General features: G+C 40.1%; 1 protein-coding gene across 1 annotated transcript in view; it reads left to right on the top strand.

Moving 5' to 3' along the window:
• The first annotated feature begins 917 nt into the window (after nucleotides 1-917).
• Nucleotides 918-12758, top strand: part of LOC126266887 (synaptic vesicle membrane protein VAT-1 homolog) — an 83084-nt gene continuing 71243 nt past the window's right edge. Inside the window, exon 1 of the mRNA XM_049971554.1 lies at nucleotides 918-972. The gene's annotated coding sequence lies outside the window, so the exon portion shown is untranslated. The remainder of the gene's footprint in view (nucleotides 973-12758) is intronic.

Below are 12758 nucleotides of genomic sequence, written 5' to 3'. Positions count from 1 at the left end.
TAAAGTGTGCGATTTTTGTTTGTTTGTCTAAAAGTTGCTAAATGCTTCATTTCTAATGTTTATGTTGTATTTATTAGATGACGTGCTTCACCATTATGATAGTCTTTCTTCTTCGAATTTGAACGACTTTTTTAAACTTACAGGTCACCTTTTATGCTACATACATAAATAAATTAACAATACATAAACAAATGGCACTGAGCACAACGTGACTTAACTTCTGAGGTCATCAGTCGCCTGTAACTTAGAACTAATTAAACCTAACTAACCTAAGTACGTCACACACATCCATGCCCGAGGCAGGATTCAAACCTGTGACCGTAGCGGTCACGCGGTTCCTGACTGATGCGCCTAGAACCGCACGACCACACCGGCCGGCAATGTAGCTAACAGCCTCGCCTCGTAGCTTACAGCCTATCTCATGGCTGCACTTACTTCGTTGAGAATGGTTTGATAATGTCCAGCAATTCCGAAATGCATGATTCATCCACTCTTAAATAATTATGAAACTCGTACGACCCCAGCTCCTTGAGTAACGTAACGTGAGTGAATTCCTGTCCTTTCATTAGCCATTTCTTGCCCACAGCTTTCTCTCGGCTCTTTTGGCTTTGTTACCTCTAACATAGCCAAGAAAAACCTCCGTTTTTGCATCTGTGTAAAACCAAGCGAGAGCTAGTAGAACATAAACGCAACGAACTTCAGATAAACAAATCAGAACAAATCGAGCAGTGCCGTCGGTCGGGACTTGTGTGTGTGCCGCGAATTTGTGTAGGCTGCCACGATTTTGGTCGGTTGGCCGATAAATTCGTGCGTGTGTAGAGGTCTCACATTACGTCTCAATATGGACATTTCCTGGACGCTAGGCGGCGCACTCGGCGATGCCACGTGGTAACGTCTGCCTGACGCGTTGTAGGTAGACCCCTTTATTCCACACGGCGTCACGTCCTCCCGTTTCGTCTGTTCTCTGCCGTGGTAGGTATTGTTAATTTGCGAAAATTTATTACATAGCTTCAGTAGAAAGTCACCTTGGCCGCCAGCTACCCAGTTTACACTGATTGCTCTTACCTAGTCTGGCAAATAGGTCTAGATCCGTAGTGTAGCCTTTCCTATTTTTTTATGACATTCCTTTCCGCGAGTTTTGCCGATAGGTTTCTGTGACAGTGTTTTACATACGTGACGCCTTGTCCCCCCCCCCCCCCCCCCAATCGAAATTCTTATTTTGCGTATGTCGTAAGTTATATTTTTAGACAACTATGGTCACTTACGAGGATTTAAGAAATATTTAAGCGGCGATTAACAGTTAACTCTTAAAAGGCAGTAACAAAAGTGTGCTTAAAGATTACCAGTTTTAGTTTCGGACTGTGTCACTTGCTATTTCAAAAAATTGCCAACGGAGTATGTTACAGAAGATTAAGAAGAAACTAAATACAAGTTACGTGTGCATTTCTACACTGACAGCTTTATTTTTTTGTGCTGTAGCCCAGTATTGTTTAAGTATACAGTATATACGGTTTACGCAAGCAAATGAAATTTTCTCAAACTTCTGTGTTCAGGAAATATGTTCAACAAATCACTATAAAAAGCATGAGTTAGGATAATTTACCAGAAATTAAAATTTTTTCCGTTTACGAGTAGAATATATGGAGAAAATCTACTTGTTGCTTTGGGAGGGCTGTAATTCGAGGACTCTATCAATTCTGACGCCGACGATGCTGTGTGTACTGCATTTGAAAAAATACCAATGTAATGTCCAGAAAATCGGTTATGGTTCAGTATGCAGTTGCTGGCCAGTTCATATCTCGCCACATTAGGTACTTTTTTTTTCTTCTAAGACGTCTGATTAATTCTCGCTAACACTTTGTACATTTTCTTGTTCATATTAAAGTTTATCCAGGATATGTCTAAACTCGCTATCAATTTCAGTGATTGAAAAATCAATTTTGTTATGGTTTTTTTTTTACATGTGTTCTACTGCCCTTCTAAATAACCGCCATCTAGGTCGAAGCACATACTCCATCAGTAGTGGAACGAAATGCAGACCTTAACATTTCAACCGTAATGTGGCCTGATAAAATTCCTTAGATCAGGTAAACCACTCACTTTGATAGTGTACACTTTGGACTTGATGTATCCCTATGCAAAAAGGTCTAAAGTAGTACGGCCCGATGAACGGTAAGTCCACAGCCGAGTTCACCATCTGCCTACTCACTTAACTGGAAAGGTTCTGTTCAGGCAATCAGGGACGAAGTGTGCAAAATCAGGGGCAACATGTTGCTGAAACCCAACTGTACCCCGTATATCTTCATCCTGAAGCTGCAGTTCAAGGGACAGTTCTAACATGTTACCTGTTACTGACCTATCGGTAAAGAAAAGTGGGCCATAGGGTTTTGCTTTTGTTACACCGAAACATTGACCTTCGGCGTATCACGTTCCCACTCATGTGATTCTTCATATGCCCACATTCGGCTGTTGTCTGTCCATTTTCCCATAGAAGTGGGATGTGGCTTCATTGGAAAATAAAAAGTTGTCTATTAAATTCTCGTTCTGTACAGATTCCAGGAGGCCATAACACTCAGCCCGATGAGGCGAAATCCTCAAGATTGAGCAGAACGTGAATGTGACAAGGACGATTTCGTAGAGTGAAACGTAGAATTTCCCACACTGTTGCGAGGGGCATTGTTCCCTTAATGAGGTGTCGAGATGCCTGTGGACTACTATCACTGGCAATTTGAACCTGCTGTAGCGTTCCTGCCGATACGCATGGTCGTCCATCAAATGTCTCATCACAAACCCTGCCGATAAGTTTAAATTCGGTCACAAGCAAACTGTTCTCAGTGGGGCTGGTTTGTGGACTTCACAGGTAAATTCCGCTCTGGTAAATTCATATGACCCCCTATGCCCGTGCAGAAGCAATGGCAACCCGTTCGGTGCCTAACATCTTGCATGAAGTTAGCAGTAACTGAAGAGAACAACGAATCAGATTTTCCGGAAATTTGACTTTATAGACGCGCACGCGTACATAGTGACTTTGACTCTAACAAAGTATGAAATATACTGATTTTCTTCCGAAACACTTTCGTTATAGTTTGTGCGATTACTTCTAGATGAAAGTCGAAAATAGAAGCAAAGTGTTATACTTATCCTGCACTTCCTAGTAAAACGAAAGTAACAGGAAAAATGTTAATAAGTACGTTTTCTAAAGCTTGGCACAAAAAACAGTTGTCTGTAAATAAGAATAAAAGTGGACTGCTACATAATCTTAGGAATCTGGGTAGTTGGTTCTCTCTCCCCTCCCACAGCTCCATTAAAGTCTTGGAATCGTCAATGTGATGACGAAATGATCCGTAGCGTATCCCGACTATCCCGACCTCAAGGTTAGGTCGAAAGGCGAATTTGGTTGAGGGATATCGAAGCCAGCGAATGTGACTGAAAATTAAGGCTTGTGCTAACAGATATACAACGTACCTTGAGGTCGACATTCGTCACTCTTTAACATGTTATTATCGTGACTTATGAACCTTACATTGTAACTGGTTCAGCCAGTTGGTTTCGAAAACAATCCTTGGAAGTAAACACCCGCACTAAATTTAACGCGTTTTTCGTTAAAAATAAAATTGCAAAGAAATCTCAAAGACCGTACTGCGTAATAGAGCAATATACGACGCACATTTTGTTACGAGCGAAACTACTCTCTTGGAATACCTTGCAGCCGTAGAATACCAGACTGCTCGCAGGAAGATCATCGCACTGTTAAGCGAATAATTTTCAATGTTACTCTGACATTTTGACAGGCACGAAGAGTGCTCCTCTCAGGGAATACAGATATTAAATCGACACTAAAGTGTAGTAGCTTACTGTTACAATTGACAGCTTAACACGTTCATATTGTCGGCCAAGCTGCGAATATTTACGTACGGTGTTAAAACTAAGAAAGGAGGTATGCTGAAATAAAAACAAATTACGGATTTCAGAATGAATTTTTCCTTGCAGCAAATTGTACGTTGTATTTCAACTTCCTCACTAAATAATTGCCTGAGATATAATTTGTATTTAGTGCAATTTTCTGTTAGTCAAGAGCACAGTTTAGAGTTCTTGGGGTTTTTATTATATAAAGAAGCTGGTAGTCAGCTGGGTAGCTTATTCGCAAATGGTGAGCAAGGAGAGACCATCCGTTTGCTTTGAGCAATGGACGCCGGTTGACTTTTAACCTTTAGCATCCTACTACGAGCGTGACTCGTTGCAATTGTTCATTTGTTTTCAACTATATTCATTCCTTTTTACATAGCGTTACCAACTTTACTGGTCCTTAGTTTTATTCACCTACTAGCGCCATTTTGGCTCCTGTATGTTACCTGACATACAGGAGCGCTTTACTAAGAAAGCGGCCCGTTTATTGAATTCGTATCTACGATACAGACATTTTGCCCCTCAAAGCCAAAGAAAAAAGCTTTGATCAATATTCTGTAAACAAGAGAACTTACATCCACTTTACGTAACTACTATAGCCACAATGACGTGGGACCACACGTATTCTAAATGTATTGTGATGCATCTAGGACTACAGAAGTTTTATGGGGTTTCAATAACGTCTTCAAACATATTTAGAACTTGGAAATGTAAGTCAGTATTGGGAACATAGTGGTTGGTAGCAGTCAGGTAAATGTAACGAAGGAATATGAAAAAAGTACTACCATGAAACATTGATTGGTTTCGCGAGCTCGCATGCTAACTACTCTATAGCCGTTACCACACACTTTAGTAAAAATGTTTAAACAAAAAAGCAGTATGACTGGGCTCACTACGCTTTTTTCGTAATTTATAAAAAGGAAATGAATCAAATACTGGAAGCAAAGAGCAAATGAAGAGTAAGAACGCTGATAAATATTGGTGTTGCTAATCTCATCCAAACTACTACCCGGAGATGTTAATAACGTTGAGAATAGTAACTCAAGCTAGCATATTACCATTGTTGCTTACCAAATAGCGAGGTATTGATGTATAGCTGACATACACCCATGCCTTTATACTTGGAAGGTATTTATCGTGCAACGTATTGAATATACACTGAACCCCCGGGAGTATGAATCGTTTCTTACAATAACTGTACCTTCCTGTAAGCATATGGACATCGTTATTTCTGGTTGCATTTTCCCTTTTTACGAATAACACTGAACTCGTGCTTAACAAGCCACTGGGCGTGCGAGTTGGTAGTTACTTAGTTCTAACGCGACAGACCCAAACTACTGGATTCGATATGAAACATTCTTTTCAGACTTTTTTAAAGAGCTTTTCTGGTAAAGTTTCTCATATACGAGAAAACAAGTTGTACTGGAATTACTTTCCTCAAACTCGTGGGGGACTTAGTTCTGTACTGAATGCAAGCTAATGGCATACCAACTCAGCTAACGCTATGTTCTGTAATGCCTTCATTGGTTCTTAAGATTGGTGAAAGATTTTTGTCTGCTTCTTGGGCCAACTTGCCTGGAAAATAGAGGCAAAGTTTTATACGTGTCATGCACTTTAAAGTAAACAAAAGTAGTAGGAAAATGTTACTTAAAAAGTACAGTTGCTAAAGCATGGAACCAAAAACATAATCATAATTGTCTGTAAATAAGAATAAAAATGGAGTGCTACATAATGTTGTGCGTTTAAAATTCATTCTGTGTAAATACGACAAACCTCTTATCCGTTTGGTTTATTTTGACATTTAATCATTGTCTTGTTTCGAGGCATCTTGTCTTCTTGTTGGACCTAGAATTTTACCCTGGATACTTACAATATTTCTAGATAAGACTAAGATTCCGTGTTAGACATACTGTGCTGCAATTCATTGTTTTTGCACTCTACATAGAAAACATTTTTTCTATTCCGTAGTCCTTTTTATTTCGTGGGTTCTTTGGATCCATTATTCCAGTGCTTCGTGTTTCGGTTCTAATTTCTCATACTGAGTTACCTAACATTTTCACTAAATAGCAATGCATTGAGCAGAAAAAATTAATAGAAACAGCTTTTACTGCCTATACCAGTTTACATACACAATTTAAACTTGGTGACTAGTTAAAACAACTACTTTCAGCTGCATCAAATCGCAAAAGCAAGTCAAATATGAACTGAAAAATATGATCACTAGTAAGTCACGCAGTGACATGCATTCTTGTTGTCAGTCACTCAGACTGGAACATTCTGTCGTCAAAAACAGAGCGAACTAGGTTGTAAACCATAGTCCTGAGATACGTAGGTAGTAATGAAGGAAAATGGTCAGCTACATAAGAAACATTAGTCAAATGTCCACTGTATACAACTACACAGAAGAAAGTATTCAAAGGTAACTATAACTGTCAGCTTGTTTGCGAATGGTGAGCAATGAGAGACAATCCGTTTGCTTTGAACAATGGACGCCAGTTCTGTTCATATGTTCTCCATTATATTCGTTCCTTTTTACATAGCGTTACCAACTTCACTACTCGCTAGTTTTACTCACCTAGCGCCGTTTTGGCTCCTGAGGGAAATGAGTCCTAGAAAGGAATGATCAATCATTGCGTATATTGGATTGGTGCATACGTTCATAGCGTATCTCCAGAAGTTTAATAAAAACAGACACGCATAAGATACTTGGCATCAATAATGTATGTTCCTTCACTATTTACAACAGCGTTCCCACTCTGGGATAAGTTTTAGGTTCTGCGACTGTAGAAATCATGTGGTTTTGAGACTCATAATTCGTAGAGCCATGTTCAGAGGGCCCTTTCATCCGGAAAGGAAGTTCCTTGAACATTGTTAATCATTCAACTGTAACATTTGATAAACGCTATTTAACATAATATGCTTTTTTGAGGTAGTTGGATAAATAACTTACATACGTTAGGTTACGAATAAATGTCATGTTGACATGTTTTGCTAAACTTACTGTTTTGAACCTCCCCACATGAATCATGGACCTTGCCGTTGGTGGGGAGGCTTGTGTGCCACAACGGAGGGGTATCTGTTGAGAGGCCAGACAAACGTGTGGTTTCTGAAGAGGGCAGCAGCCTTTTCAGTAGTTGCAGAGGCAACAGTCTGGATGATTGACTGATCTGGCCTTGTAACACGAACCAAAACGGCCTTGCTGTTGTGGTACTGCGAACGGCTGAAAACAAGGGGAAACTACAGCCGTAATTTTTCCCGAGGGCATGCAGCTTTACTGTGTGGTTAAATGATGGCGTCCTCTTGGCGTCCTCTTGCGTAAAATAGTCCGGGCGGGGACTACTCAGGAGGACGTCGTTGTCAGGATAAAGAAAACAAGCGTTCTACGGATCGGAGCGTGGAATGCCCGATCCCTTTATCGGGCAGGTAGGTTAGAAAATTTAAAAAGGGAAATGGATAGGCTAAAGTTAGATACAGTGGGAATTAGTGAAGTGCGCTGGCAGGAGGAACAAGACTTTTGGTCAGGTGAATACAGGGTTACAAATACAAAATGAAATAGGGGTAATGCAGGAGTAGGTTTAATGATGAATAAAACAATAGGAATGCTGGTAAGCTACTACAAACAGCATATTGAACGTATTGTAGTGGCCAAGATAGACACGAAGACCACGCTTACCACATTAGTACGTTTATATGACAACTAGTTCTGCAGATGATAAAGAAATAGACGAAATGGATGATGAGATAAAGGAAATTATTCAGGTTGTGAAGGGAGACGAAAATTTAAGTCATGGGTGACTGGAATTAGACAGTAGTAAAAGGGAGAGAAGGAAACATAGTAGGTGAACATGGATTGGGGCTAAGAAATGAGAGGAAGTAGAGCCGTCTGGTAGAATTTTGCGCAGAGAATAACTTAATCATAGCTGAACACTTAGTTGAAGAATCATAAAAGAAGGCTGTATACATGGAAGATTCCTGGAGATATTACAAGCTATCAGATTATATAATGGTAGGACAGCGATTTAGGAATCAGGTTTTAAATTGGACATTTCCAGGGGAATATGTGGAATCTGACCACAATCTATTTATGACCTGTAGATTAAAACTGAAGAAATTGCAAAAAGGTGGGCATTTAAGGAGATAGAACCTGGATAAACTGACTAAACCAGAGGTTGTACAGAGTTTCAGGGAGAGCATAAGGGAACAACTGACAGGAATGGGGGAAAGAAATACAGTAGAAGAATGGGTAGCTCCGAGGGATGAAGTAGAGCAGGCAGCAGAGGAGCAAATAGGTAAAAAGACGAAGGCTAATAGAAATCCTTTGGTAACAGAAGAAATATTGAATTTAATTGATGAAAGGGGAAAATATAAAAATGCAGTAAAAAGGAATACAAACGTCTCAAAAATGAGATCGACAGGAAGTGCAAAATGGCTAAGCAGGCATGACTAGAAGACAAATGTAAGGACGTAGAGGCTTATCTCATTAGGGGTAAGGTATATATTGCCTGCAGAAAAATTGAAGAGACCTTTTGAGAAAAGAGAGCGACTTGTATGAATATTAAGAGCTCAGAAGGGAACCCAGTGCTAAGCAAAGAGGGGAAAGCAGAAAGGTGGAAGGAGTATATAGAGGGTCTATACAAGGGCGATGTACTTGAGGACAATATTATGGAAATCGAAGAGGATGTAGATGAAGATGAAATGGGAGATAAGATATAGCGTGAAGAGTTTGAAAGAGCACTGAAAGACCTGAGTCGAAACAAGGCCCCGAGAGTAGACAACATTCCATTGGAACTACTGACGGCCTTGGGAGAGACAATCCTGACAAAACTCTACCGTCTGGTGAGCACGATGTACGAGACAGGCGAAATACCCTCAGACTTCAAGAAGAATATATTAAGTCCAATCCCAAAGAAAGCAGGCGTTGACAGATGTGAAAATTACTGAACTATCAGTTTGTCATAGCTGCAAAATAGTAACGCGAATTATTTACAGACGAATGGAAAAACTGGTAGAAGCCGACCTTAGGGAGATCAGTTTGGATTCCGCAGAAATGTTGGAAGACGCGACGCAATACGGACTTTACGACTTATCTTAGACGGAAGATTAAGGAAAGACATACCTACGTTTCTAGCATTTGTAGACTTGGAGAAAGCTTTTGACAGTGTTGACTGGAATATTCTTTCAAATTCTAAAGGTGGCAGGAGTAAAATACAGGGAGCGAAAGACTATTTACAATTTGTACAGAAACCAGATGGCAGTTAGGAGTCGAGGGGCATGAAAGGGAAGCAGTGGTTGGGAGGGGAGTGAGACAGGGTTGTAGCCTCTCCCCGATGCTATTCAATCTGTGTATTGAGCAAGCAGTAAAGGAAACAAAAGAAAAGTTCGGAGTAGGAATTGAAACCCATGGAGAAGAAATAAAAACTTTGAGGTTCGCCGATGACATTGCAATTCTGTCAGACGGCAAAGGACTTGGAAGAGCAGTTGAACGGAATGGATAGTGTCTTGGAAAGAGGATATAAGATGAAAATCAACAAAAGCAAAATGAAGATAATGGAATGTAGTCTAATTAAGTCGGGTGATGCTGAGGGAATTACATGAGGAAATGACACTTAAAGTAGTAAATGAGTTTTGCCATTTGGCGAGCAAAATAACTGATGGTCAAAGTAGAAAGGATATAAAATGTAGACTGGCAATGGCAAGGAAAGCGTTTCTGAAGAAGAATAAATTTGTTAACATAGAGTATAGATTTGTCAGGAAGTCGTTTCTGAAAGTATTTGTATGGAGAATATAAGCTTTTGAAATGTGGTGCTACAGAAGTATACTGATGATTAGATGGGTAAATCACGTAACTAATGAGGTATTGAACAGGATTGGGGAGAAGAGACGTTTGTGGCACAACTCGACTAGGAGAAGGGATCAGTTGGTAGGACATGTCCCGAGGCATCAATGGACGACAAATTTAGCATTGGAGGACAATGTGGAGTGTAAAAATCGTAGAGGGAGACCAAGAGGTGAATACACTTAGCAGATTCAGAAGGACGTAGGTTGCAGCAGGTACTGGGAGATGGAGCTTGCACAGGATAGATCAGCATGGAGATCTGCATCGAGCTAGCCTCAGGACTGAAGACCACAACATGGTTTTAAATTTTTATAGATTTTCTGTCTTCGGATATTGAAGGGCTCACCTCCTTGTCCTACTGCACGAAAACTTCACACATTTTTACATTTAATGGAACCATGCTGGATGGTAACACAAATATTTTTGAAATTTTTTAGAATGTGTCATAGTATGTATCTGTGTAAAGTATACCAATGCCTTTAAATACGCCTATAACCAGAAATAAAAGAAAATGAACGTCAGCTGATTAGGGAGGCCATGTTATTGGAACTCCTTAATCTGACAATAGCTCGTTAAACATACGAGTTGTCGTATTGGGTGTGCAAAGTTGAGTATCTACTCATGTATGCATACAACACTTAAGTCAAACTACAAAATATCTAGGCTGTAGGTCTTTGCTCTCCACAGGTTTTACTGTACTTCCGTTCCTTTGGAGAAATTTATCAAGTTTTTGTATTGCAACCACAAGAGAACAACTGAGCGTGAGTAGTGCTAAGACAAATTGCGGGAAACGAGGCAGCGCCGAAAAACAGAGTTCAGAACTGCGGCATGTAAATGCATTAAAACTCGTGCCGTCAAGCAGTCTTTTGTGGTAATTTGTTGAAAGAGCCATCTTAAACCACATGTCGCAACAGTAGGAGGGCGACTCGTCGTATTACTCTCAACAAGATTCACTTGTCTGAAACCCATCAGCCTGTTTGTCTGATAACCCTTAAGATTTTCCTACACGATAAATTTTTTGAGGTACTAGGCTGTTTACTGTGAAAGGGTGTTAGAGAGCTGCATCTTTCTTTCATTTATTAGTACTTGATACAGAACAAGCAGTTGCATTACAACCTTCAATGCTTATAATTTCAGTTAAGATATATTGAGGAATTATGAAGTGCCGATGTAATCTGAATGTCCATGAATTCGCAATCCGGCAGTGAATTAACTAAAATTGTGCGTGTGCTTCATGCATCCGCAATATTGTTACTCTCTTCTTCATTACACTAAAATGACCAACAACGCACGCGCGCTCGCGCACACAACCATTTAATAACTGAATCGATGATAGCGCTCAAAGTAACAAATGAATGGAAGTGCAAAAATGGGTCTTGCTATTTTTTGTTACCAGTTCCGTATTGTCTAAGCACTAAACATAGTGATTTTTCGGCTATATAGAGCAAGATGCAATTAAAGTAATAACCAGCGTCTTGTTAATGTGGACATATAACAGCTCTGTGCAATGTAGTAATACAGTTCACAGTCGCAGAGTGGTAATTAGCACCAAAATACTGTAAGATTAAAAATAAAATGTAACCTGAAGCGTTTAAGTTAAAGACGAACTGATTGTGTATTCGCATACTTGGCACGTACTTCCTGTTGCGCTACGCCGATGTGGTTTGTTTAGAGTTTCTTGGAGACGAACTACTGTTACTAAACGTCTTTGCTTCTATGTCTTCCGTGTGACTCATACTTCTCTATTCTGCTTCCCAGATTTAAACAATCTATAGAAATCTTCCCTTTCCTAGCTGTAAAATCTAGTCCTCCAGAATGTCCACCTGTGAAGTATTTCTGGTCCATGCGCATATCTTAGCCTACAGCCAGCACATGTTCCATTACATTTAGCACAAAACGTAATTACTGTTCACTTTCAGCTACCAATGCTGTATTATCAATTAATTGTAATGTGCTAATTTTCTGTCTTTGCGAAATGATAAGACAATATGAAGCTTCCTGGCAGATTAAAACTGTGTCCCCGATCGACACTCGAACCCGGGACATTCGAGTCTCGGTCCGGCACACAGTTTTAATCTGCCAGGAAGTTTCATATCAGGGCACACTCCGCTGCAGAGTGAATATATCATTCTGCAATAAGACAAGATTGCGAAATCCATCTGGAACTACTACAGTTTATAGCGCCACAGTAGACTCCGGAATCCGACCACATTTTCATTTTGCATATGCTTCTCCATTACGTGGAAGCAACATAAAATCATTGAGCAATGTGTTTATACACAGCAGCTGCTCGGCGGTGGCAAAGTTGCAGAAAAAACGGTAGGGATTTCCTCACACGTCTTTGACTTTGGAGATACCAATTAGTTTCGTTACCACACATCGAACTATTTGGAAAATGAAACATTGTGTAGCGAATTAAAGTTGGAATTGAACCTCGAATGAAACTCTCATATTCTAAGTGTTTCATTGTTGATAAGTGGAATGCCAATTTTTGTGCATGAAAACCATTAAAATTGGTAATGATACAGCACTTGTTCCAAAACAGGCATTATCATTACGTAGCACTGCTTAATAAAAAAGGTCTAACGTTGGATAACGTTACGCGTTGTCTGGGAAGCGAAATAACGCTTTCATTTGAGGCAATTTCAGAGTAGCACGAAATAGTTTTTACCGGCAATAAGTGTGTCCATACAGTAGTTTTTATGGGAGTGGGCGGAAAACTAGGGGCATAAAATATTTTAAATATTTTGGAAGACAAATGGCTACTTTTAAGCAGCTATAAGGAAAGTTACAGTTCCAACCTTGTTAAAAACCTGCGTAATAGCGACTTTTGAGTCAGTTTTTATAAGAAAAACCACCTTATTGCACTATTTTACCCTTTCCCTGAGTGCTTTGGGAGGGGTCGGTCACCTTCTCTTGCCCCCACCCCGCTCCACCTCACCAGGTATGGGCGCCACTGACTGGCGATGATGTGATACCACTTACCCTGTTGCTTCGTGAAGACGAATTAGGTGCC

This window comes from Schistocerca gregaria, chromosome 4 (genome assembly GCF_023897955.1).
Source record: "Schistocerca gregaria isolate iqSchGreg1 chromosome 4, iqSchGreg1.2, whole genome shotgun sequence".
NCBI lineage: Eukaryota > Metazoa > Arthropoda > Insecta > Orthoptera > Acrididae > Schistocerca > Schistocerca gregaria.
This window is presented reverse-complemented; position numbering and strand designations above follow the sequence as displayed.